The 27,056-nt window shown below is 44.0% G+C and overlaps 1 protein-coding gene across 2 annotated transcripts in view; it reads right to left on the reverse strand.

The window, feature by feature from the left end:
* The window catches only part of PACSIN2 (protein kinase C and casein kinase substrate in neurons 2), a 141,447-nt gene extending 116,881 nt beyond the window's left edge, over positions 1–24,566 (reverse strand). The window contains exon 1 of one of the 2 annotated variants that reach the window (XM_050919789.1): positions 24,477–24,566. The gene's annotated coding sequence lies outside the window, so the exon portion shown is untranslated. The remainder of the gene's footprint in view (positions 1–24,476) is intronic. The other variant, XM_050919805.1, reaches the window with a different exon arrangement.
* Positions 24,567–27,056: the final 2,490 nt, after the last annotated feature.

Genomic DNA, 27,056 nt, shown 5'->3' on the forward strand with positions numbered 1-27,056 from the left:
GGTGAGTCTTGCCCACATGCTCAGGGTTTAACTGATCACCATGTTTGGGGTCGGGAAGGAATTTTCCTCCAGGGCAGTTTGGCAGAGGCCCTGGAGGTTTTTCGCCTTCCTCTGCAGCATGGGGAGGTCACTTGCTGGAGGATTCTCTGCACCTTGAGGTCTTCAAATCACAATTTGAGGACTTCAATAACTCAGACATAGGTTAGGAGGTTGTTACAAGAGTGGGTGAGTGAGATTCTGTGGCCTGCATTGTGCTGGAGGTCAGACTAGATGATCATAATGGTCCCTTCTGACCTTAAAGTCTATGAGTATGGTAGGCTTCTTTGCTCTCCTGGACACCACCTGCCTCAGCAGATTTCCCACTTGCAATTTCAGAACCAAACCACCACTCATAGTTGAGAGAGAGTCTGGAGTACAGAGGATCTCAGCAATACCTTCTCTTTAAATCAAAACCCCCCTCCTGGTCTTCTACACTCTCCAAAACTCTGCAGGCAGTGTGGGCTATGATCTGTGTGTAATAAAAGCCAAATATTGTGGATGCTTCCTGGCCTTGGAGTTCTTGAAAGAATTAGCTGTGTTGTATAGCTGGGAGGGCAGGACTTCTACTCATGGGACTGAGAACCTATAGAATGCCAATGCCTTGAGGTGCTGCAGTCACTGATATGCAGCTGCTTCTTCATAGAAATCTTCATAGGTCTATGAGGCCTGCTGGATTTGGTTTACCCCTTTCTCCTCCTCTGACAATGGTAATTATACTCCATCTGCTGCCTACACGCAGCTGAAGTCTGGTAACCAGTAAGCACCCCAAATGCAAAGCATGATCATCAAAGAGTCCCAATATACTGTATCTGCTGGCAAGGAAGAGCAATATGGACTGACAGAAGATGGATAAAAACTAAGAATTCTAAATCAGCAAGCTGTTAAATACTGAAGGTTGTCAATTCAGAAGTGTTCAGTCTTCATATGATGGCAGGAAGGAGCAAGAATTAAGATGGTATAGAAAGGAATTATTAGGAGGATGCAACTTCATGCCAATTAATCTTATATTCAAGATAAAGAAATATTAAATTCACATTGAAACAACTTCACAATTTTTGGAAATGAAAGAGTGGTGAAATAAACCTGCATAGTAAGATGGAGAATTCAAAAATTAGCAGTATTTTAATGACTGGTGCTCTCCCCTCCCATTAAGCTGACAAACAGCAGCTGCCAGCCAAACCCTAACTTGAGTCATTTCCCACAGCCCGGTAGTATGAAGTTGAGACTATATGTACCTTGGACATTAGAAAAACTTTGATGGCAAGGGCATACAAACAGTTTCTTTATTGAGCTAGCGATTACAGTTCTTAAAAGAAAAACTAAAAGCATTTGGAGAAAACTACGTGGAGTCCCTGCCAGACAGATTGGTCCTATCCAACCTTACTCCTGACCCTACCCCGTGATTTTCACTGAAGCATGGCAATCTTACAGACCATTGCTGACACAGTGAGATGTGCTCTTGGTCAGCGCTCTACAGCTAGGTAAAGCTGTTTAAAAAAAAAAAAAAAAAACAGGAAAATTTGGTGAAATATTAGGTTTCATGCTTTTTTAAACCTCCTGAAGCTGCTGGGAAAGAGGGGCTAAAATTTGCACTGAAGCAAGTGAAACCCATGTACTTTACACTGCAGCATTTAACCTTGTTTGGACCAAAGAATGGGACAGAAGCAGTTGGAAACAGTATTGATTTTAATTAAAGTACCATCTGCAGAGTACACGCCAGGGCAACTCACCTAGAAGGGCCCAGAAATATCAAGAAATAGGGCGTGGCAGTTACTAATCATGCTCACGAACTGTTTCTGAAGCTATATAGGAAAATTTTGGTGTGGGCAATCCACTTGACAGGTCAAACACCCAGTCAATCTCCAAGAGTTGAGCCAGAGTGCAAGGGGTGGGATATTATAAAGATAGGAGTAAAAGACAGCCCTGTGGACTCAATGGCTGATCCACAAAAGACCAAGAGATTTAACTGCTGAGAGGGCTTGATCACAATCCCTGTACCAGTTTGGATACAGGCGAGTGTGTTAGTCCATATTTACTTATAGGGAAGGTTCCCTATAAGATAAATATTTGGTCCATCAGTGTGGTTTATGGACCTGGAGTGAGAGCTGAGAGAGGTGCATGTGTTTCCCCTAGAGACTACAGAGTCTATGGAACTTACATTTAGCTATCAGCTAACTGCTTCAAACTGGGATTCTGTCTTAGTTAAAGAGAGAGAATGAAGCAGCATTTAACGAGACAACAGTTTGGTAACTTCTTGCTGACTTAGCTAGGCCTATGGGGAGAAGACAGTGCCCTGTAGAGTGAAGAGCTTTAGAGAGAGCCAGGAAATGGGTAGTTTATATGATGATCCCAATACCTATACCACTTTGGATAGATGTTCCAGATATCTGTTTCCTCAGCAACTGAGGACCCAGTCAGCTATTAACCCAAGGGCTATCATGCTGTTATCTATGGAGATCCCCAGATTGCTTGTTGATAGGTTTCTGAAGAGTTTGAAAGGACTGAGATGCTCTCATTCTTCTTAAGCTCTAAAGAGTCCAGATGAAATACATTACACATTATGGTCACCAGAAAAAGATGAGAAGTCATCCAAGAGAAGATCAGAAGGGAAGATGTTAAACTATAGAAATGTGTGCTAAACTATAGGAAATGCTATGTTGCAATCTTTTATTTGAATATATATATATTTACTAATAGTTTTTATTTAAATATTATTCATAGTGTTCCAAAGTACTATTTACAATGCTTTCTGTGTACATTAAGCTGTTTTACTAATTTATGTCTACACCACCACTTACGGTATAACTTATATTGCGCAAGTGTTTGGATAAGCCCCCTCAGTGACAGAAGCTACACCAACCTAAGCACCAGTGTGGACAGAGCTATGTCAGCAGGAGAGCCTTTCCTGCCAACACAGCTGCTGCCGCTCATTGGGGATGGATTAATTAAGTTGATGGAAGAGCTCCCTCATCAGTTTAGAGCAGCTACACTAGAGATCTTACACTGGCGCAGCTGCATCAGTGCAGGAAGAAGAGGACAGTAACAGTTCTACATAATATTGCCTTGGCATCCCCCTATCCTATTTCAAATTCATAAACTCATAGGTAAGTTTTAAATAAGCAGGTGGGAGAGAGTAGCGGTGCTTCACAGTCTAGTGGATTAAACCCAGGACCAGGAGCTAAAATATTATCCTCTGGCACTCACGAACAGTAAAATGTTGTGTAATAGCTGACTTTAGTTAAGCTTCACAACATCCGTGAGATTAAAAAAAACCAAAAAAAAAAAAAAAAACCACACAGTCCTATTTTCACAGCCAGTGAAACAGAATCAGAGAGATTACACATCAGCAAGGACACAGCAAATTAATATCAGAAATAGGGACTATAACTCCATTCTAACTCCCAATCCATGCTTAATCCTGCAATTCAGCAACTAAAAACTATTTATACCATATCTAAATTTAATTTTGTTTGAAGATGGAGAAGCACTAGCATATAAAATTGCAATCACCTTGAGAGGCCCCTTTTCACCTAAAAAAAAAGGGGGGGGCCAAAAAGATCAGAAATTAACAAATGATTTTTCTCAGAAAGCCTTTGCTATCAGTCTAGGCTATCAGTAGAGCAGTGGTTCCCAAACTTTAATAGCCTGTGAACCACTTTCACTAACACATCAAGTCTCATGAACCCCCTCTTAAAAGTGAATATTTCCAGGGATTTTCTCCTTTACCTGAGTACAAACTATAAAAGCAGTGATCTTGGAAATATAAAATTTGTTTTTATGACATGCTTATTACATACTATTTATCAATATTATTTATATGTTCATATTACATTATGAAAACGGCAACACTCTTCCAAGATCTCACTTGGAAGCTTTATCACTTTGAGTAAGCCTGTTATAAGACAAGGCTAATGTGTTTCATCAAGGAGTATCAGATGTGAAACAGCATGAAGGTATTTAAGAAGCCAACTCAGAGTTCCTCCTACACAAGCATTCAGGTCTTGAGCAGTCCAGGCAAACAGTGCATGTTACAACAAAGATTAAACTTGTTCTTCATAATCATTTTAAAAACAATACTAGCTGCCTATTTAATTTTAAAAAACAGCAAAAAATATTCACCTTCCTTTCCATTTCTTATAAGGAGCCTTGAAGTTTAAATCTCCTCAGTGTGATAGATATGCTTGCTTTGATCTGCTTAGCTCCTGGAAGTCCAGGGGCTCCAGGTTGCTGGCCCCATGCTCCCCCGGGGTCCCTAGGGACAGCTCTATTCACCATTAGGGAATTTTTTCCCATAAACTCCCTGTAACATTTCACGAACCCCAGTTTGGGAACCACTGCAGTAGAGGAAGGATACTGTTTATATCTGACCCTGGACCCACCAACCATTCATTTTTTTTAAAGAAAGGCCCTAAGGAGCACCACTACTGCAACTGTCCCCCACTAAAAGAAGAACACAAACCTGGGAAGGACATCACAGCTGCCAGGAAAGGAACCCAAGAATGGTCCCAAAGTTTTGGATTGACTTACTGCTTGTCAGTTACAAAAGCAGAGACCACCCAAATCAACAGCTAGTGTACTGAGAGTATAAAGAGATATGCATATGTTCAGGAACTCTAAGTCATTTTTAATCAATGAGATTGAACTTTGATTGCACATGCTCGTTTTCCCAAATTTCTACCACCAGTCTCTTTTTGCTACAGTAAAGAGTGATTTGTGATCTTACAATTTCAAAAATGCTTTATTGCAAGAGTTTCTGCTACAACTAGCATGACAAATGCTCCATAAATTGATTATCTTTTCTACCTTATAAAAAGAACTCTTCTAAAACGTAGCCTATCAAAACAAGACATTTAAAAAACATCTTGGAAAAAACTTATTCATCCCTTGCAGAAATTCAGTTAACAGCTACATTATGCAAATGAACTGAAAATACAGTTAAATGGTTCAAGACCTTTGGTGAAATCCAAGTCCTTCAAGACTAATAAACCAAGAAACTTTATCTCATCCATTATATATTAAGAAATGTGAAACGAACGTTGTGCATCCATAGTCACTCATCCACAGTAAGAATAACTTTAAATATATGACAAGCATCAAGAGCTTCTTAAGGGTTTCAGTACTACCCCAAGACACAGTGAAAGCTTTCATTTTTTCTTCTGGAAAAGACACATGAAATCCAGTAAGATCACCACTGTAGTACTAGTAAACTCCCATCCTCTCCTCAGTGAAGTATATAAGAGCCATATTAAGTTTAATGTAATCTTCCTTATATAATGAATGGTATGGTACTGCTAGCAACACTTCATGTTGCAAACAAGGATGCAGAAACTACAGTCTCTGAAAAAGGTGTTTTCAGACACTAACAATCTCCAGTTTCTCTATATAGCATTTTTATTTTTTTCCTAGTATAGGTGAAAGAACAACTACACCTCTACCCTGATATAACGCACTCCTCAGGAGACAAAAAAGTCTCACCGCGTTATAGGTGAAACCACGTTATATCAAACTTGCTGTGCCCCCCCCAACCCTGACCACCCCCTCCAGAGACCCCCCATCCCTAATCACCCCCAGGATCCCACCCCCTACCCAACCCGCCTGTCCCGACTCCTCCGACCCCTATCCACCCCTTCCTGCCCCCTGACAGACACCCACCAGCAGCAGCAGGAAGCAGCACAGCCCGGCCCCGGTCCGTTCCATTCTGCCAGCTCCCAGCCGCAGTGCTCCACTTTCCGCCATCAGTGAGTGTGGGGAGGTTGAGGAAAGGATGCCCCCCCGCACTCACCTGCAGTGGGAAGCGGAGCGACGCAGCCCTGGCCCCAACCATGTCGCTGGGGAGCTGCTGGGGAAAGGTCCCGCGCTCACCTGCAGCGGGAAGTGGAGCACCACAGCTGGGAGCTGGCCGGGGCTGGGCTGCTCCGCTTCCCACCACTGCTGAGTGTGAGGAGGTTGGGGAAAGGATGCCCTCCGCACTTACCAGCGGTGGGAAGCAGAGTGACACGGCCCCAGTCGACTCCACTCTGTCACTTCCCAGCCACGGCACTCTGCTTCCCACCACAGGTGAATGCAGGGAGGTTGGGGAAAGGACGCCCCCCCGTACCCACCTGTGGCGAGAAGCGGAGCGCTATGGCTGGGAGCTGGCAGAGTGGAGCGGGCTGGGACCAGGCTGCTCTGCTTCCACCACTGCTTGTGAGTGCGGGGGAGATCTCTTCCCTCAAGCCCCCTTCCCTGAGCGACACAGCTGGGGCGAGAAAAGCAGAGCGGGCTGCTCCTGGCCCCCTGTTAATCCCCTGGGCCACTCTGGGACTGCGGGGCCCCCAAAAGTGCCCTCCCACAGCTCCTGCCCCCCAAACCCTGGGGGGGAGCCCCTGACCAACCTTGAGACCCTCTGCCCCTTATCAAACCCCTCAGCCCCGGCCTGGCCAGACACTCTTAACACGCTGCTCAGAGCAGCGTGTCAGAGCTTTACCGTGTTGTATGCGAACCCGGGTTCTATCAGGTCATATTATATCAGGGTGGAGCTGTATATGATTCCTCATAAAGCATACCTACTTTATCCTTTCTTTACTTTATGCAACCCATACTGATTTCCTTTACCATTAAGAATCCCATCAGAATACGTCTCTGACTAGCAGGGATGGAGGGCAGGTTATGGAATCTATGTGGACAAAACAGCTAAAAGAATCACAGTTACTATAGAGCCAGTAACTGTTCTGTCTTTGACTGTCCACACAGATTCCACTCTTGTTGAGTAATAAGAATTGCCCAGGCACCTGGAGGCAGGCAAGAGAAGTCCTACTTAAAGATTGCAGGACCATCCAGCTTCTGATCTGGACACTCGAACCAGGGAACACTGAGATCTGTGTGGCTGCCCTAGAGCTCTCTGTTATGGATATAGCTGGATGCAGCCCTGTCCATGGCTTGGCCTCTGCAAGGCAGGAGCAGCTCCCTAGTGAAATGAGCCTGAATTTGTCCAGGGGCAAGTCTTAATACAGTCCGAGACCCACTTGCACAGCAAGAGAATATGGGAGTGTAGGCATGCCCCTGAATGGCTTGGTCCTTTCTAAACAAACATCTCTCTCAATATCTAGCATGTGGGGTTTGCATTTTTATCTGGGTGAAAAGAATTTAGAGAAGAAAACCAGGGTGTGAATAGATACTGACTGATATTAAAAAGTGACTATCTTGGATAGAAAGTGTGGGTGAGGTCTAAAGGATGACTATCCTTATGAACAAACACGCAAGGGTGCCTTGTTACAAGGGTCTGGATCACCCCCTCTTCTCTAGCTGATGTGATGTCTATTTGAAAAGCTGTTTTCATGAAGATAGTAAAGAACCAGGTAGTAGCCACAGGCTTGCATAGAGAAATCCATCAGTCCAGTCAAAACCAGGTTAAATCCCACTAACATAAGTTTTTCCACTGGTCAGGGAACAGAACAGCTTCTCTCTCCATCTGTCATCCATCCAGGATTCAGGCAGCCCAATGCAAAGATGTCAGGTCTGGGTGAAGGAACTAGCTGCCATGATGATAGACTAAATCAAGCAGGTCAAGCTAAATGATCAGTCTCGTTAATCAAGATTCAGTAGACTGGAAAACAGAAACTGGCCCATGTGTGTCTGGTACATACCAGGGTGACCATGATAATGTAGCCGTCATCTTTCATCAGCTTCCTCAGTCCCCCAGGTATTGTAAAGACAACATACATCAGACCAGGAGCCTACAAAATGGCATAGTGGCGAGGACTTGGCTCCCCTTTGCCTGCTGAAATAATGAATCTCTGTGGTGCTGTCCATAAACACTTATATTGTCAAACCCTGCACACCAGCAAAATTGCTTTGAATTCCAGTATATTTACATGTAGTGACGTCTCTTGAGTGGGCCAGTTCCCTTGAATTCAGAAGCGGTTAAGATGCACTCTGACAGATATGGCAATTTTTATGTAATATCCTGGACAACTCTTATTGAATTAAGTTTAAGTACCTTAGGAGTTCATTATATTAAAAATGTAAATGTGTATATATTATTATGGGATTGTACATAATAGCTCTAGAGCAGAGACATAACTAAGGTAAACCCTAAGAAGTTTATGAACTTCAAAGGACTAGTGGAAACAATGTGCCGGACAAGAATGAACTTTTAAAGTAAATTGGGTTTTCCAGGAAATCACTGGAGGGAGGTATACTCAAACGTATCCCCTCAGTTATGCAAAACTCAGCCTTTGGAAGCTTCACCTTGAGAAATGGACCTATGTCTAGCTGGCAGATCTGCAAAGACCATAAGCAGGTAAAGACCCAGGCTGTATAAAAGGAGAAGCTAAGCCATGCATAGAGGTTCTGTTTCTGAGCAGAACGAGTTATGAACTTGTAACCACAGAACTCCTGTGTAGGGTTTGAAGGAGTACTCTCACCAGAGCTGGGATGATCTCTGATAAGCTTATTAGCATGTGCATAGGATCTCTCATTATTGTAATATGTTTTCTCTGTAATACTTTCACTTTAAGAATGCATGTGCTTGCTTAGGAAAAAGCTGTGTCAGACTTTATAACTGGGCAATTACACTGTTTATAGCCTCTGAGGAGACAGTAAAGCATGCCTGCTTGGGCAGTCTGACTTGCTGGGAAATTTACAGTGTAGGCAGGAGAGAGATGCAAGTCTCTGTCCAAGAAAGGTGACAGCTGAGGAGCCAGGAACCTAGAGAGGCGTGTCTTGCTGGACCACAGCGGGGGAATACAGCTGTAGTTACCCTAAACTGTGACAATCCAAAGCCTTCAGTGGAGGCATCTGTAACTAGAATGTCTACTGGTAGCAGTACTGGAAAAGACATTCCACTGCACATCTGTGTTGAATTCATCCTCAATTTGATGAGAACACTGACACTTTCCAGGGGTACCCAGGGTTGTTAGGCACCTCCCTACCATCTGCCCTTCACATGAGGAAGCCTTGTCTGTGCCTGCCATGGATCAATTTCCCTACACCACCAACCTCCAGCAACACAAACACCAACATCCATGCCTCTTCTGGCCCTGATCTCTCTTTACAAGTTAACAATAGGCATGCTCCACTGAGCCCTTCAAGCATCCCCTGGAGTGCCCATCCCCAATGCACTGGACACTCAGGGTATGGCTACATTTGGAATTTCAAAGCGCTGCCCCGGCAGCGCTGCGGGAGCACTGCCGCGGCAGCGCTTTGAAGTGTGAGTGTAGTCAGAGCGGCAGCGCTGGGAGAGCTCTCCCAGATCTGCATGTAAACCACATCCCTTACGGGTGTAGCGTGCAGCGCTGGGAGCCGCACTCCCAGCGCTGCTGCCCTGATTACACTGACGCTTTACAGCGCTGTATCTTGCAGTGCTCAGGGGGGTGTTTTTTCACACCCCAGTTGCAGCCCTGTAAAGTGTGAGTGTAGCCAAGGCCTCAGAATCCCCAGATCTTCTACTCTGAAAGGAATAGTACACACCAGTTTACCAGTTACACTTCAGGATCACCACTCTGCTCAACACAGAGCACTTAGATATATTTATAGTAAACAGTAGAAGTTTAACAAAGAACAGATTTGAGAAGTAGAATAGAAACAAATGGTTACATAAAAAAAAAAAACAACATTTTTCTAGAGCCTAAACTTAAAGAAATTTCTCTCTCATAAAAGATTAGCTCCCTCAAAGTTTCTCTCTCAGCATCAAAGAGCCAAACTGGCTGTGACCCTTCATCCATAAGACAAGCCAACTGGCAGCATGTGCCCTTAGTGAAGGATAACAGGGTGTACTACTTCACCCCAATGATCTACTGTCTTCACTTTTAAACACGGTAACCCTCCGCTACTTGTTTCTTCCTGTCTAGAATCCCCTCTCAGTATTTTGCAATCATTTTATTACCATTTTGCTCAGACTGTAAGTAGGTGTTCATTGTGAAGAGTACAATATTAAATCTACATATACCCAGACAGGTAGATAAGCATCTTCTGCCTGAAAGAAACCCACTTTTCACCTTCTGGCAATCAGCCCCAACTATCAGACTTTACAAACATCATTTTCAGTATATGTGTATAACTTCTTACATATTATCCCTGCGTACACTTTCCAAATATTATGATGACCAATGTGACAAACTTTCAATAGATGTTATGAGACACCTTTGGAGAACTATTACGTAGACATTAGATCCTGTCACCCTACACACTCCTCTGCCGATGCATACCATAAGGTCCCAGTCAGAGACAGGACTTTGAGGGACAGAAACCAACCGATCCATGCTATGCTTGTGGGGCAGATACACTTATCTTAATTACCCTTGCAAAGTTCAAAGATGCAGTCCGGCATACTGTGTGACATAAGTGCATAATGCCATATGTCCTTCTGAATCTGAGAAGACTTCACTGGAGCGTGGAGGTGAACATTATGAGGTTCACCACAGTCTGAAACCTCTGTGGAAGTAAATATACTCTTGCCACCTTGTGCCAATGAACTCTATGCTCTGAGTCAACATCCTAAATCTCATCAAAATAGAAGGTTCATTCAAGTGCAGCTCTTCTCTGGCCTGGCTTCTCCCCTACTATCCAGCTCACTTCAGGAACCCTCATGTTCCCCAACCCCATGTTCACTCCGTATGTGCAGCCCTTTCCCTCCCACCCCAGAACTTCCAGAGTCAGCTCCCCCTGCACACCAATAAGCAATGCGATGGAGAAGCCTTGAACTGATGCTCCAATGTATAAAAGTTGAGGACACAGAGGTTAGGCTTGTCTTCCTCAGAGGTAAAGGCTCAACAGGAACATCAGATTTGTCCAATGAAAAGTCAGGTTCCTATTCTACCCTGTGAGGCTGACAGTACCAGAGGGATAATGCTCTAGCTAGTGGACGCGGTAGAGGAGGATCCTCTTTTCCACAAGGTAGTCTTTTCTGGTGTCAAGAAGTCTCTGAAGGGAAATGGTCCAGATAGAAGAGGGGATTACGGATATGGTTGTGACATTCTCCAAGGTACAATCTAGACTGTTGAACAGCTGTGTCCCCTCAATCCTCCAATCAGGGGTGCCTTTTACACTGCTTTGCTGTGAGAACAATCACTCCTTGCCAGTTCACACACAGCCTCTAGCATGCATTCCCAGCTGAATTATATGAATGCTCTGGCCAGCCATTCATGAATTATATAGAGGGCAACACCAACAAGGGGGGGACAGATAGCTCAGTGGTTTGAGCATTGGTCTGCTAAACCCAGAGTTGTGAGTTCAGTCCTTGAGGGGGCCACTTAGGGATCTGGGGCAAAATCAGTACTTGGTCCTACTAGTGAAAGCAGGGGGCTGGACTCAGTGACCTTTCAGGGTCCCTTCCAGTTCTATGAGATATACCTATCTCCATATATATTATTAATTATATTATAACAAACTCCCAGTCCCAGACATGTGCATCTTGTACTGCCCAGCTCTCTGCTGGACAAGGCAAGCTCATATAAAATCGGTCACCTCATCAGTGGAAAATGATATGCACATACCTTGTTGTCACAAGTGGTGGTTCTTAAACACTTCAATCCAAACACAATGGTTTAGATAAAACAAATTTATTAACTATAGAAAGATAAAATGATTACAAGTAATGAGGCATAAAAGTCAGAATTGTTCACAAAGAAAATAAGATACAACGCAAACTAACACCTAATTTAGCAAGCTAAATGGATTCAAAGCAAAGTTTTTTCTCACTACTTGCTCTTTGCAGTCTTTACTAGTTGAAAGCCTCCAGGCCAGGACTCCTCCTCCAGTTCAGTATCTCTTTAGGAATTGTTGCTGACCTGAGTAGAGAGGAGTTGAGTAGAAAAGTACAGTATGGAGGAGAGAGGTAATTTGTGTTGTGTGTGTGTTCTCTATTCTTACACCATTCTCCCCTCTTTGAGAATTATCTCCAGCTGGGGTTCAGGCAACAGCCAGTCTGTTTACACAGTGGGGATGATGGGGGAAAAAAAGAAGCACATGAACATCATCTCCCATGTAGTTCTTGCTTACACCCTTCTTCCTACAAAAGAATGGCCATTTAACTAGGTGACAATCCACCTGACTTTGACGACACCTGGCTTGGGAGTTGGTTTGTCTTGTTTCTGATAAACTAGTTTCTGCTTGCTCTTCTGAACTTGGAGCATGCTACAGCGATGTTATACAGAAGAATCTTATAACTTTACATACAGTGTTTATACATACAATAATGTTCAGTAGATCATGAGTTTTCAAATGATACTTCACAAGGCATACTTTGTATAAAATTTATAATAGTCTTGTAAAAACTATGAATATAGGAATACAGTCTGTCAATGGTAAAGCAAAAATATCCTCCAGTGAGGTAAAGGTTTCAGTCCTTCCTAGCGTTCAAGGAGTCTTGGAGGTCAGGACTAGTGTATCTGGTGTGTCCAATGATCTAGCACTCATAGGTTACCAACCAGAAAACGCTGGAATCATAGACCAAGAGTCCAATATGGAGCTCCCAGCTGAAACTGGAGGGTGCCTATCTGATCCTTCTTCTTTCGTGCCTTCCCTTCCTGGACAAGAGATCTGTATGGACCTAGACTGTTAAGGCCCACATGCAAGGACTCAGCCAACTTGGACCAAGATGGGGTGGAATCCTCTCTCAGAGGCACTTCTGAATGGCAATCTTTCCTTATACTTGTGTTCATAGTCCATACTCTTCTGAGAGGGTTTCTGTGGCTTGGTGGTTTTCATCTGTGCTCCAGAGCTCGTGCTCGGAGAGAAACACTGCTCAGTATTTAAGGTTGCTGCACTAAGGCCTGAGGTCTCATGGCCTTATCTCCCCGGGGTGTTTCTATAAATGGAGCTCTTATCCCTCATGGGTTCAGGGAGAAAAGGAACAGCATATGATGAAACTGGCAGCAACGTAAGTCTCCCCAAGACAGTATTGGTGTTCATTGCTCATAGAGCAGGATACACCATTCTTAAACCCCAGGAATCTGGGTATAGCCCTTCTTTGTGGAGAGAATCTTATCAAGGCAGGAAGGAACTAGACAACTCTATATAAAAAACACCAAGTCTAATCTTACTAAAAACTACAGGCAAGTCTCATCTTACACTGGGGTTACATTCCGCTGTCAGCGCGTAAAGCAAAAATCACGTATAGTCAAAATTACATTGAGTGTAAAGGCGGGCAAAATTGCTCACACTACAGGCCCAGTATTTAAATTGTCATTTCTCTTTTTTTTTGGTTTTGTTTTGTTTTTGCCAACCACACAAAGCTGAATTCGCACGTTAAATGCGTGTAAGATGAGACTTCCCTGTATGTATATTTACAGTTTCTGTAATAGGAGGAGGATTGTAAAGGATTCCAGTGATTTCAACTCTAGCCATGCGATGGTGAAGAAACTGGAAAGGCATTGGCCCACACTGTCATTTATGTCCTCGGTTCAGAGGACCAGAATGGCAACTGGATAGGCGCAGATGAACAGACACTACTTGCTACAAATCTCCAGTCTCAGGCTCAGCCATATCCATGCGTGCAATACGCATAGAGACCAGTGCTCAAAGAACTGTCCTTCGCATTGGTAGGCTTAAATACATAGTCTCCAACTGAAAATGATTAAAAAGAGTAAAATAGAAAAATTTTAATCTGGCTTTAACTGAAATCTCAGTGCAATTTTACTTGCGCAACTGCTAGGGTGCCTTCATAGACTGTTTCGTGTTTACTTTAATACATAGCATTTGTAAGATACACAAGCCAAGAATACTTCGCAGTAAACACATACACGCACACAGCTCTTTACAACTAAAGATTTTTAGCAAGAAACTGTTTGAGGATTTTTTCCTTTATACTTAGAATTTGATTCAGCTGGTGGGGGGGGAGGGGAAGAGAGGGGGGAATCACTTGTCAGTTCAGTTCTGGTTCTCATGCATTAGCACAATACTGCAGGGTTCCATGAGTACAATAGGTTTTGCATGCCTTCAGTTTTGGATCTGAACTATTTTCAGCATCTCTTTAATTCATAATACAGAATTTTAACAACTTTTAACCTGTTATATGGTGCTATGCATTTAAATTCAGTGAAGACCCAATAAATGCAATAATAATTAAAAAATTAAAGCAAAGCAAATTTCCTTATACATCATCCCTTTAAGAATGCAATTTCCATAACGTGAGTTACTTAATTATAGCTGAATTCCATTGTTCTTATGTGTCACTGCTATACTTACGCAATCTTTACCACTGTGATATAGCCTCAGCAGCATTTGGCATAAAAGCTGCTATTTATTAAGATTTAAACACTTATACAAAAGCTCCAGGTACCCTAATATTTAACTAATCTTACAAAACTATGTACTGTTGGCATTTATACTGTGTGCAATTAGATAATTGAAGTTATTTATCCCTTTAAATTACACAAAAGCTATAGTCAAAGATTACATGTATAAAATGCCATCAGTAGGCACATCTACAAAATGTCAATGCCTGTCTACAAACAGCCAGAGCCGGCTCTAAGTTTTTTGCCACCCCAAGCAAAAACAATTTTGGCTGCCTCACATCCCAGCCCTAGGCTCCTTGTCGCACCCCCCTGCTGCCCCAGCCCTGGGGTCTCCCCCACACACACACTCCGCCGCCCAGCTCTGAGGTCTCCCCTTCATCCTGCACCACCATTGCCCCCCCCCATACACCTCCTACCACCCCAGCACTGGGCTCCCCCAGCATCTGCACTCTCCTTCCGCCGCAGCCCTGGGTCATTGGTGACTCACTCCCAGGGCGGGTCATTCAGCAGGAATTTTGGATGTGCACAGAACAGATAGGACTGGTTCCCATATGGTTACAGAACTGCAGTGAAGTGGAACAATTTTCAGCTTGTGTGACTGGAAGATATCTGGATGCATATTATAAGACTGTCTTCCATAAATGAGGAAAAGTTGAGGTGCCTTTATTATTCTTTTGTTCCACTTTCTTTCTCTCTTACGGGAATTTGCCAATGCGATATCACTGTCTTCCTTTTAAACAAACAACAAAAAAGGCAATGTCTGTTGAAAATAGCAATTCCAGTCCTAATAACCAGTGGGAAGCATTTCTTGCTCAATTTTATCCTATTTTTTCTGTAGCAAGTTACAGTGGATCAGTATATTTGATTTGGGAGAAATGAAGTAACAGCTGCCCAAACTGAGCTTGAGCACTCCTGAATTGTGAGGTGTTCAGATCTGTAAGGCAGGTGCTGGGGGTCGAGGGTTGTGGCTCCTTGGGGGAGAACGGCAGCATGTATGCAGCAGCGTGTCAGACCAGCATGTCTGGCTCTGCGCAGCACCAGAGTGGCATGGTAAGGGGGCTGGGGGATTGGAGAAGGGGTAAAGGATTCGGGGGAGGGGGGACACAGTTAAGGGACAGGGAGCAGGAGGGCAGTCGGGGCAGGGAGAACGGCAGGGTTAGATGGGTCAGGGGACAGGCAGGCAGTGGTTGGATAGGCATGGGAGTCCCAGGGGTTTGTCAGGGGACAGGTAGGGGGTGGGGTCCTAGGGGGGAAGTTGGGAGAGGTCTCAGGAGCGGGCAGTTGGGGACAAGGAGAAGGGAGGCTTAGATACGGGGTGGAGTCCTGGAGGGGCAGTTAGGGGCAGGGGTCCCAGGAGGGCGTGTTCAGGGGACAGGGAGCAGGGGGGTTGGAGTTTCTGTGGGGGGCAGTCAGAGGGAGTCGATGGTGGCAGGATGGGGCTATCCTCCCTCCCCGTGGAGTGTCCTGTTTTTTGAATGTTAAAATGTGGTACCCCTACCCTTCACAATGCAGCTCTCCATTCACAGCAAGCTGCAGCACGAGGTCTCAGCTACCTCACTCCCTCCCCCTTCCTTTCCTGTCGGTAGTGGCCAAGGGAATGCTGGGAAATGTAGTTCTCTCCCTGCTCCAGGGCTGACTCTATAGGCAGGGAGCTAACCAAGGAATTACAGCTCCCAGGGCCCCTTGTTGGTTCTCAGCTTCCATGCTGGATCCCTGCCGCCCCTGCAAATGGGCTGCCCCAAGCACGTGCTTGCTTTGCTGGTGTCTAGAGCCACCCCTGCAAATAGCACTATATAAGATGACATATTAGGTAACAGACATACTCTTAGGTGGATGTTTCAGATATGTGAAACTATAAAAACAGCAAGAAAAAAAACAGAGGAAGAAAAGGAACAAATCAGGAAAACTCATTTCAAGTTTCCACTATATTAATCCATGCAATCGTATCCTGCAAATAATAAGCATTGGACTACACTTCAGCTGGTCATCACACAGCTCTAGAAAAAGTCTTCCACATTACATCATGAGTGTTCATTTTATTTTTGTGTAGAAAAATGGACAGCTTCATTTAACCTTAATTAGTTTAGCAGAACACTAGCATTCCATTCTTGGTGTAATTTTGCATTCAGTTAATTAGTTGGGCTTTGGGGATGGGGGAGGAGGACAAGTAGTACTGCCAGCATAATTCTTTGGAATCATATTTACAACAGAAAGGGTTAGCGTTTCTCATTAACAAAAGATCATCTATCTCAATCTTGACTGACAGTCCATTCTTTTGGACACTTTTTCCCCAAAAGTGAACTATGATAGGTATGAAGCACAAAGTATACAAACCTTGTCCTGGATATACCATAGTCTTCTTTCAGAAAAATTCAGAATGCAATTCTTTTCGGGTCTAGTAACATATCTAGAGTACAGTACTTTATATTGATTATTTATGTAACCCATCAGACTGAAAATTGTTTGTGAGTTTTCAAAGTTAATTTCAAATTGGGATATAAGTTTTTTTGTTTGTTTTTGTAAGAAAATGAATTTCCAATTGACAAGACGACATGCTTTCTACTCTGCAAGAGATGTTCACTCTTCTAACCCTATTGGTAGAGAACATTATCTGCAGCCTCTAACATATTGTTACGCTGGATGGTGTTAACAGCAGGTGTCATCTACAGATAATCACAGACCTGGTTAAAGCCATGGGTGTGATAATCAGCCATCTTTCAGGTGAAGCAGAAGGAGCAAATAAGCCCCTTTTATACAGTTGTAACTGGCGACATAAACCAGCATCCAAAGCAATGGGCCACACGGCAAGGTAAGAAGCTAAGCCATGTGAGCCAAGAGGTTCCTCGATTGCAAATACAGGGAATAAGGGACTGTTTGCTTCTCTCTCTCTCACACACAACTTGCAAAATAGCCAAGAAAGCCAGCTGAAAGTGAGAGAAACCATTGTGACCATAGCCTTGAGAGGGAGCAGAGAGACAGAGCTCCTCGGTGCAAAGAACTCGCTGAAGAGGCAAGCTTGGAAATTGTGAGCAAGGAAACTGCCTGCTGTTTGTTTCTACTGTGTTAGGAGAAACAGAATTTTGTTTCTCTTTTTTGCATATAAATAGAATTGCACCAAAGAATATACAAGACTCATCAATTTGTTATCCTAATGGAAACTACCTGGGCAAAGTGGGGAATATTAGGTAACTGCTTGGGCCAGAAGGGTCTCCAGCTGCAGACATACTCCATATCTCACATTCTAGAAGGTTAAACTTCCTTTGAAGGGCAGTTAACTGCTTGATTTTTTTCATTTGTCAATGTATCTGTGTGTGTCTAAATGCCACAAACCTGACCATGTTCTCAAAATATTTTAATACACAAAGGATTAAACAAGTATCAAAGGGGTAGCCGTGTTAGCCTAGATCTGTAAAAACAGCAAAGAGTCCTGTGGCACCTTATAGACTAACAGACGTATTGGAGCATGAGCTTTCATGGGTGAATGCCCACTCTGTCGGCCACTACATGCATCTGATGAAGTGGGGATTCACGCATGAAAGCTCATGCTTCAATACGTCCGTCAGTCTATAAGGTGACACAGGACTCTCTGCTTCTTTTAAGGATTAAACAGAGGGTCTTGTGTAAAGTAAATGGGATCCGTCCTCAGTCCCTACAGTTAAAACAACTGGTTTCTACTACTGTGAAACAAGAGTGCCATCTCAGCATGGAATGAGAAGTATCTTGAAAGATAACTCCACCTGGTAAAGCTCACCCTGAAGATTACCCCACTGTCAACTTGGTGCAGCTGCCATTTCAGGGTTAAATGCAATTTTCTATAGTTTAGATTAGAATTAGATAGTGTAAACACAACTAAAAATAACCCCCTTGAAGCTTTTGTTTAGAACCCACCTGGGTCCTCCTTCCAACCCCTAAGACTTCAAAGACAACATTTAAAGATTATTAGAGGACTAAGAATGGCAACATGATATTTAGGTAGTCTATTTTCTGTATTCATTTTAAACAGTATTCCCATGGATCCATAAAGACAGGCAAAGGTGCCTGAGCCTATCTATGCCTATTTGATGGATTTCTTACATCTCCTGACAAGAACAGTGTTATTGTGTTCAGCAGTGACCTAGATATTTGTTAGGTTGCCAAGAAGACTCCCATTAGGAGAGAACACTGGAGGCATAATACGGACATCTCTTTGGCTTTCATCAAATTGATTTGTCCTATGGCTCCTTTTATCACAAACTGACATTTGCACCCCAAATTTCTCCCAGCATTAATATGCCAGGGATGTCTGCTCTCCCCTTTATGTTAGCTATAAATTCACTGCCTACAAAAGAGTGAGTTTAAAGGAGTAATAAATTGTTGCTGTATTCATTCCTGACAGTTACTAACCACATACACCAACGCAAAAATCACGTACTTCACTATGTGTCTAGTAACTACACTAACTATGATAGGAAAAGCATTCTGTACAAACAGTTAAAAGTTATTTTCAGATCCCAAAGGTCATGCTGAATATATTCTGCTATGGCCCTCCATAAAGCAGCATGCTGTGATATGAGTTACTAATTAATGCTGTCATTCCTTTGGGAACTTAGCAAATCCTTATCTGCAGTTGGCACGACAGTTAGATAGCAGTGCTGCTACCATGCTACTACTTAGCAAACCCAAGTTTAACATCGTACATCAAAGAAACAATTTAATCAAATTCATAAGGCAGATGTTTTTGCTATTGCCATCACATCAAAGATATGATGATATAGACACAATGAATATCAAGTTACTGCAAATAAATCACTTTCTAGTGAAGATTACAATAACATCACATTACTTCAATTTCAGGATTGTAGGAATCTTATACTTTGCAATTAGAGTCCAAAATGATTTCCAGGTATATTGATAGCAATTGTTGTCAGAAGATTTTAAACATTTGTTCTCCCAAAGGAGTTTACAATATTACTGATTACCTAGGAACCTTGCACATATTCTTGTGGAATCTGTTTCTCCTTTGTTATGCATCTGTAAGTATATCCCATAAGGAGTGTTGAAAAGAGAAATTAGTTTCAACACTGACCTGGTACATATAAAATAGGATTGGAACTGTGCTTTGATGTGCTCTTTTCATTCCATCTGCTCTCTTCCTCTCCATTCTTGAAGTAGTGAATAATAAATTAGGTTACCATACTTTCTTTCCCCCTTTACTATTGGGCAGAGAGCAAGAGACTTTAGATGCTTTTCTCAATTGCTAGCATGATCACAAATGTGGTATCTGAGCCAGGACATTTTTTAAATATTTGCATGGTTTAAACTGTTGAACCAAATATCATCACAAAGCCTTAGAGGTATTTTATTTTTTCCTTAGATCTAGCTCAACTATTTACTGTTGAATGCTTATCCATAACTATTTCTATACCTGTTTATCAATAAGGGTTGGGTGCCGTCTCAAATATTGACACATCCTGTCCACTCAATATCATACTATGCCCATGTGCAATAGCTGACAACAGCTCATCAGACAGATAGAATTGCTCAAATTTTTTTAAGTGTACACTAAGGGAGGTTCTGCATTTCCGCACCACAGAAATTCTGTCCTACTGTCCTGATTCTACCCCAACCTTCCCTTGTCAAACACATCTCCCTGCAGGATATCAGATAAAAGAACAATGAGATTCAAGATAAGGTGACCTTTGCATTATTAACAATAGATCCTAAACTAATTGTTTTTCACTTAATACCCATAGTAGGTTGTCAGCCTTCTCAAGTTCAACTTCAATTAAAATAATTTCTCAATCCTGATGAGTTAGTCATCCAGACAACATACACATTTCAGCAGAGTATTAAAATCACAGCTAAACAGATTCAGTGTTTAGCTGTATCTCAGTACACAAGTACATCAGTATTGCTATCTCCTGCTGTATCCCCCTTCACGTGCCAAAAAGAAATGCCTTGTGATTTCAAGTTAAGCCCAAACTAATAATTTGCTTGAATGGAAAAATTAGTTAATATTAAACAAAACCTAATAAATAACTAGTACCTGTGAAACCTCTTTAGCTAAGCATAGCTTTTTAGCATATTAATTTCTGTATGACAACAAGGAAAATTTGCTCAATTCCCTCAGTACACCTATAAATCAAATTAAAGGAGCACCCTTCAAAGTAAATGCATCCAAGTTTCCCTTTATCCAAAACATTTGGGAGTTTAATGCAGCCAGATAAATAGCTCTTGAAAATACGAGCACAGAAAATATTGATTCTTGGAAACTATAACCTATTGCGTATTTGAAACTGCACCAATACACTAGTATGATCTGTATATTTAATGAGAGTGGAAGACAAGTTTAAAAATTACATTAATGACAAATATCGTGAGACGATAAAATAATAGTTATTGAATAGGACCACTTATTTCATGCAATCTCAGAGGGCATTCTAGGCATCAAATCATTGAAATGCTATTTAGTTTAAAAAACAACCCTGTACTTAGAGGAATTGAGAAAGTTATTACACAAAAGATTCATCTGAAATAATTGGCCAGAGTCTGAAGTACACAAAGAAAGTTCTAGCATTTCAACAGCAGAAAATTACTCTATAGCTGTTTTACTTAGCCTCTATAGGCTCTCCTTACCATAGGATGATTTTGGGGCGACAGAGGCACCATGTAGCTCTATGTCACCCCCTCTCAATGGCCAACACAGAAGACATGACATTTAGGGCAGCTTGTGCCATTTTCAACAACCCAGAATCAGAAAAGAACACAAGTAACTTAAGGACATCTTTGCACATGACCCTCCTGAGCTCAGTCAGTCACTGTCTGAAACTACTTTTTCCAGGTACGAGTCCAGTAACTAAGAGACTGAAAACTTTTTTTTTAAAATCAACATACTCACAGATAACTAAAAGAAACTGTTGCATTATTAGCCAGATTTCTTAAGAGAGCTTCCATATTAACAAAAGACAGCACAATGAATATCAAGTTATTGCATACTTTCATTCTGTGGACCACTTTGTAATTAAGCCTCTCCCTTAGTGACTGCCTGCCTTCCCAAATCTGACCCTTGGTTCTCATATATTTCGTTTTATGAAAAGAGACTAGTGGTCCATAAACTGAAGCCTGAGAACCACTGGTATAAACAACAAGCAGACACCCTGAGTTGGAAAAGTATTAAATTCAGACATTTTCCTGAAAAAGTTGTTTCTAGACATTCACACATCAAATATTTTGCCAAGACAACTACTGCATAAATTCCTACGTTGTATGACATAGCATAAACTGAAAGTCATTATATACATGTACTTACAGAGTCAAAGTAAACAAAAGACTAAAATAAAAAAAAAAGGAGATGTACAATGCTGGAGAGTACTATTGCCTCTTACTTGGACAACTCATGAATTACGCAGGCCTTCTCAGATACCCAAACACACGTGGCTATAAAAACCGTTACATCATCTATGTCCACCAACCAAACACCACCCATACAGTTAAAACAATCATATTTGTTAATTCAGCATTCGCTATCACTGATACAGATCCTTAGGCCATATGCATTTTTGGTGGGAGGGAGGGAGCCTTGAGCAGAGAAAAAAGATGCTACCAAAACTTTATTTCAAGACAGGTTTTTATTTAGTTGGGGATTGGTCCTGCTTTGAGCAGGGGGTTGGACTAGATGACCTCCTGAGGTCCCTTCCAACCCTGATATTCTATGATGCTATGAAGTGTCTGTCAACCATTAATAGGCTGCTTCACCACAAACTATATGTGTGTATGCTGTCTTATTTCTGAGCTATTGCTGCTTGACCTGTGGTATGAAGCTGCATTCCCCAAGCAATCTTCACTTTTAAGTTAAGTAAACACACTCTTGTTTAAGCTAGTTTAGTCATAACTAGAAGAACATAGAATACATTTTTGTCTCAGAAGAGAATACATTTAAGTCTGATAAGTAATTTCCAGACAGAGATAAAGTGTGGTATGGAGGATAAACCAATCAAATGTAATACTTAAAAACATAATTAAGAAGACCTGCTCTATATGCTTAATGTACAATGTGCATGCTGCCTTATAATTTCAGTCTAAAGATGAGAAATCAAAGTCAGTCAGTCATGTTTGTTTTACCCTAAAGAGAGAAAAAAACAAGGCTTTTTCATAGCTTGTCTTAATTATATTAGACTAGTTTAATAAAGAGACCAACAGACAACCTAAGTCATCACAGTATTTATTCTCATTTCTCAAATATCATCACCTTCATCAACAATTCAATATCAGCAAAACATTAGTACACCTTTTTTAACTACTGGCCTTGTATTTTAGTTGGCACTACCTTTCACAATAGCTGGCCAAGCCCTGATTTACGCTCAAACAAGCACAAAGGAAAGTTTCCAATGGAGAACAAGAGAAAACAGTCCTATTAGCTACCTTTCAACTAATCTGTGGATGGGAGTCTGGTGTACATAGTATCAGGAGGTAGCCATGTTAGTTTGTATCCACAAAAACAAGGAGTCTGGTAGCATCTGAAGAAGTGAAGTTTTTTTACCCATGAAAACTTATGCCCAAATAAATCTGTTAGTCTTCCAGGTGTAGACAGGCACACATTAAGAACATTTCACACTCTGACTTGTTTACCAAGCTGTGGGGAAAAAGACTTATCAAACTTATTGGAATAATGATAGGCTAAATGAATTTACATCCTGGGTTTAAAATACTTTAATCAGAAGGGTGGGACACCAAGAAAGCTGAGTGTTTTACACTGTGTAAAGGAGTAGCTGGGCCCACTTTCACATGTTTCTGGTCTCCTTTGCTCTTAAAGAGAGAGAGAGCAGAGGGAAGCATGTATAGACTGGGCATACCAGCTTCTGACTACCTTCAACCAGAGTTAACCCAACTGGCTGGGAAAGACATACAGCCAGACAGATACTGTAGACACCGGTCAGTCTCAGGGCTTGGCTACACTCAAAACTCCAAAGCGCTGCCGCGGGAGCACTCTCACAGCAGTGCTTTGAAGTGCGAGTGTGGTCGCAGCGCTGGGAGAGAGCTCTCCCAGTGCTGGGGCACTGTTTACACTGGAGCTTTGCAGCACTGTATCTTGCTGCACTCAGGGGGGTGTTTTTTTCACACCCCTGAGCGAGAAAGTTGCAGCGCTGTAAAGCGCCAGTTTAGCCAAGGCCTCAGTGGGCGCAACCCATATTAAAGAGACTCTGACTGCTCACTTCCAACAAAGTTAAAAGATGTTTCACTCTGTAGGATGATGTGATCTGATTCTTCCTGGCAAAAAGGAAAAGGCACATAGAGGAAGGAGGTGGTGACAGAAGGCAGCACGGCCTACTTGTGTCATTACCAGTATTCAGAAGACACCACCCACTCAAATTCTCTCCTTGGAGAATTACACTTGCCTGTTTTATTTGTGGGGTGTCTGAGTAGTGCAGGGATCACGAGCAGATACTGCATTCAATTTTTCTAGGATTGAGGAAAAGTGCATTTTAGTTTTAGGGCTAGTCTTCCCCCGCAACCAAATGGCTCACTAAATTTCACCAAGCAGCTCTCACCTTCCCTGGTACAGAATCAGAACCTTCCCAGTGTGATCCTCCTGGCCCCCTATAGCCCTGCCCTCCCCAAACTTCCCCAAGGGAAGCTTCACCTTCCCCAGCTCGGCTACCCCAGATTGGGGGCCAGGGAGAGGAGTGACCCCACAACCTCAGTGCTGAACAGAAACAAGCCAGTAGGTCAAAGAAGCAGAGACAATGCGCAGCAATCAAAATACATTCCCCCTCTGCCCCCATCCACCACCTCCCCCCCAAACTCCCCGCTCTTTAGCCCTCCAGCACCTCGCCACCCGCACTCAGCCACAAGCTGCTCCCCCCATCGGGCTCAGGGGCTGGGTGCCCCCCCACACCCCGGGCTGGCGGCTTTGGTTGGCCCCATTCCTGGGGGTTGCCTCGCAGGACACACCCTTTATTTCCGGGAGACTGGAGGACACCCCCGGAGGCTCAGGAACCCGCCCCGCCCCCCGCGCTCCCCACACGAGCCCGGCCGCCGGGTGACACCGGGTCACGGGCAGCGGCGGCAGCGCTGGGGCCAGCGATTCCCTCTGCAGCCCCATCACCACCCCCGCTCACCGGCCCGCCCGGGCCCCGCCCCTCCAGGACAGCCCAGCCCAGCCGGAGGTGGTGGCGGGACTACGCATCGCCTCCTCCCTCCCGGCAGCGGGGTCCGAGTCCTGCCCGGCGGCGCGTCCCTCACCTCCGGCTGCTCCCCGGCTCCTCTGCGGCGGGTCGGGGTCGGGCGGGAAGGTCCCTGCTTCGCTCGGCTCCAACCGAACCAACGGCCGCCCACCCCACTTGCGCCAGTCCGCGGGCTCCCATTGGCTGCCGCATAGAGGTCTTCGGATTGGACAAGGAAAGCTACGTGTGCACCCGCTTCTCGGTAGAGCAGGAGAGAACACCATTGGCTCACTCCGCTGTCGATCAAAATCATTTCCTCGGCGAAGAAATCTGGGGAAGTGGAAGGAGAGAGGCAGCGAGAGACGAAAGTCAGAGTGGACGAGTGGTTAGCGCGCCAGACAGTGCGGTGACTGTGTAGGTCATGGGTTCTAACCCGTCAAGGCGCCTGTCGGGGATATAAATAAAGAGCTTGTCTTGGTGCGAGCATGAAGAAACGTTACTTGATGGCAAAGCACTCAGAAAATAAACACTTAAAATGCCACCGTGTTACCTAAGTTTCTTACAAAATCAATAGATGGCCCAACACTGATCATTTAATATTACTATTTAGATGTTACTAACACTGTTAATAATTCTGTACTGTCTCAGACAGTGATAACATACAGATCTCAGGGTTAGAATTCACAGGAAGAGAAGCTGCTTCTTTCATCGTGATCATCTAATCAAAATATTATACATTTCTATAGTACTCTTCATGCTAAAAAATCCTAACGCTTTGCCCACCACACAAATGCAGCCACCTCTCTCAGATGAACATGGCTGCTCTCTAATGGCACAAAAGTAATACTGCGCAATATTTTAGCATCAGAAGCAAAGAAAAATGTCATGTCCAATATAAACTACCATGGGAATGTAGGAAAGCAAAAAATTAATTTTCCTGAACTGGAATTTGATCAGGAGTTAAAAAGTGTCAGGGAATTTTTAATGACCCAAAAAGGTCAAGACCTCAGTTTTGCTTTTCATCCTAAGGCTGCCTCCTTCAGTAACACAGTTCCCCCCTCCTGTCTGACAACCAAAGCCCATAATTAGGACCCTACCAAATTCAGGGTCCATTTTGGTCAATTTCATGGTCCTAGGATTTAAAAAATTACAGTAAATTTCATGATTTCAGCTATTTAAATCTGAAATTTCATGGTGTTATAATTGTAGGGTCTCTGACCCAAAAAGGCGTTGGGGGGGGCTCACAAGGTTACTGTAGGAGGGGTTGGGGTACTGCTACCCTTACTTCTGCACTGCTGGTGGTGGCAGCACTGCCTTCAGAACCAGGCAGCTAAGAGTGGCTCCTGCTGGCTGGGAGCCCAGCTCTGAAGACAGAGCCACCGCCAGCAGCAGCACACAAGGATGGCATGGTATAGTATTGCCACCCTTACTTCGGCATTGCTGCCTGCAAAGCTAGGCCCTCAGATAGCAACTTCCACACTCTGGTTGCCCAGCTCTGAAGGCAGCACAGAAATAAAGGTGGCAATACCACAACCCCCCTAAAATAACCTTCAGACCTCCCTGCAATTCCCTTTTGGGTCAGGACCCCTAGTTTGAGAAATGCTGTTTCCCCCTGATGAAATCTGTTTAATATAGGGGAAAAGTGCACACAAAGACAGATTTCATGTGGGGAGACCAGATTTCATGGTCCGTGACGCATTTCTCATGGCCAAGAATTTGGTAGGGCCCTACCCATCTAACCCCTCTTGTTCCCTGTCCCCTGACTGCTCTGATCCTTCTCCATACCCCCTGACAGCCTGCCCCAGAACTTCTGACCCATCCAACCGTCCCCCTGCTCCCCCGGGGGCTCCTGCAGGCTGCAGCAGATGTATGTAGGCGCCAGCCCCCATGCGCCCCCCCTCCCCTCGGGTTACCATATTTCAACAATCAGAAAAGAGGACGGGGAGAGAACCCCACCTTGCCCCCATCCACTCCCTCCCACATCCCACCCCCTGACTGCTCCCCTCAGAACGCCCAATCCCCCTGCTCTTTGTCCCCCGACTGCCCTCTCCTGGGAACCCTGCCCCTAACTGCCCCCCAAAACCCCACCACCTAAGCCTCCCTGTTCCTTGTCCCCCTGAACTCCGCTGGAGGGTGCATAGTCCCCCCATGAGCCCTCCCCACCCCACCCAGGTGGTCCCTGCCCTGAGTCCACTCACTGGCTTTGCTGGGCTTGGGCCATTGCAGCAGCTTGGCAGGGACGAGCTGCTTCCGGGGGCACCGGAGAGCCAGAGCATCCCGCTTGCAGCAGCAGCAGACCCCAGCTATGGAGGATCCAATGCAGTGCAGGGAGGCAGCAGACCTGCAAAGGTGGCGGCGCCGCTAGTGGGGAGCAGCCGCACTTCCCACCCCTCCTGCCCAGGTTGTGGCCCAGCGTTCCCCCCGGGGGCTCCTGCAGGCTGCAGCAGATGTATGTAGGTGCCAGCCCCCATGCGCCCCCGCTCCCCTCGCCTAGGGTTACCATATTTCAACAATCAGAAAAGAGGACGGGGAGAGAACCCCACCTTGCCCCCATCCACTCCCTCCCACATCCCACCCCCTGACTGCTCCCCTCAGAACGCCCAATCCCTCTGCTCTTTGTCCCCCGATTTCCCTCTCCTGGGAACCCTGCCCCTAACTG

Source organism: Gopherus flavomarginatus, chromosome 1 (assembly GCF_025201925.1).
Source record: "Gopherus flavomarginatus isolate rGopFla2 chromosome 1, rGopFla2.mat.asm, whole genome shotgun sequence".
NCBI classification, from domain to species: domain Eukaryota; kingdom Metazoa; phylum Chordata; order Testudines; family Testudinidae; genus Gopherus; species Gopherus flavomarginatus.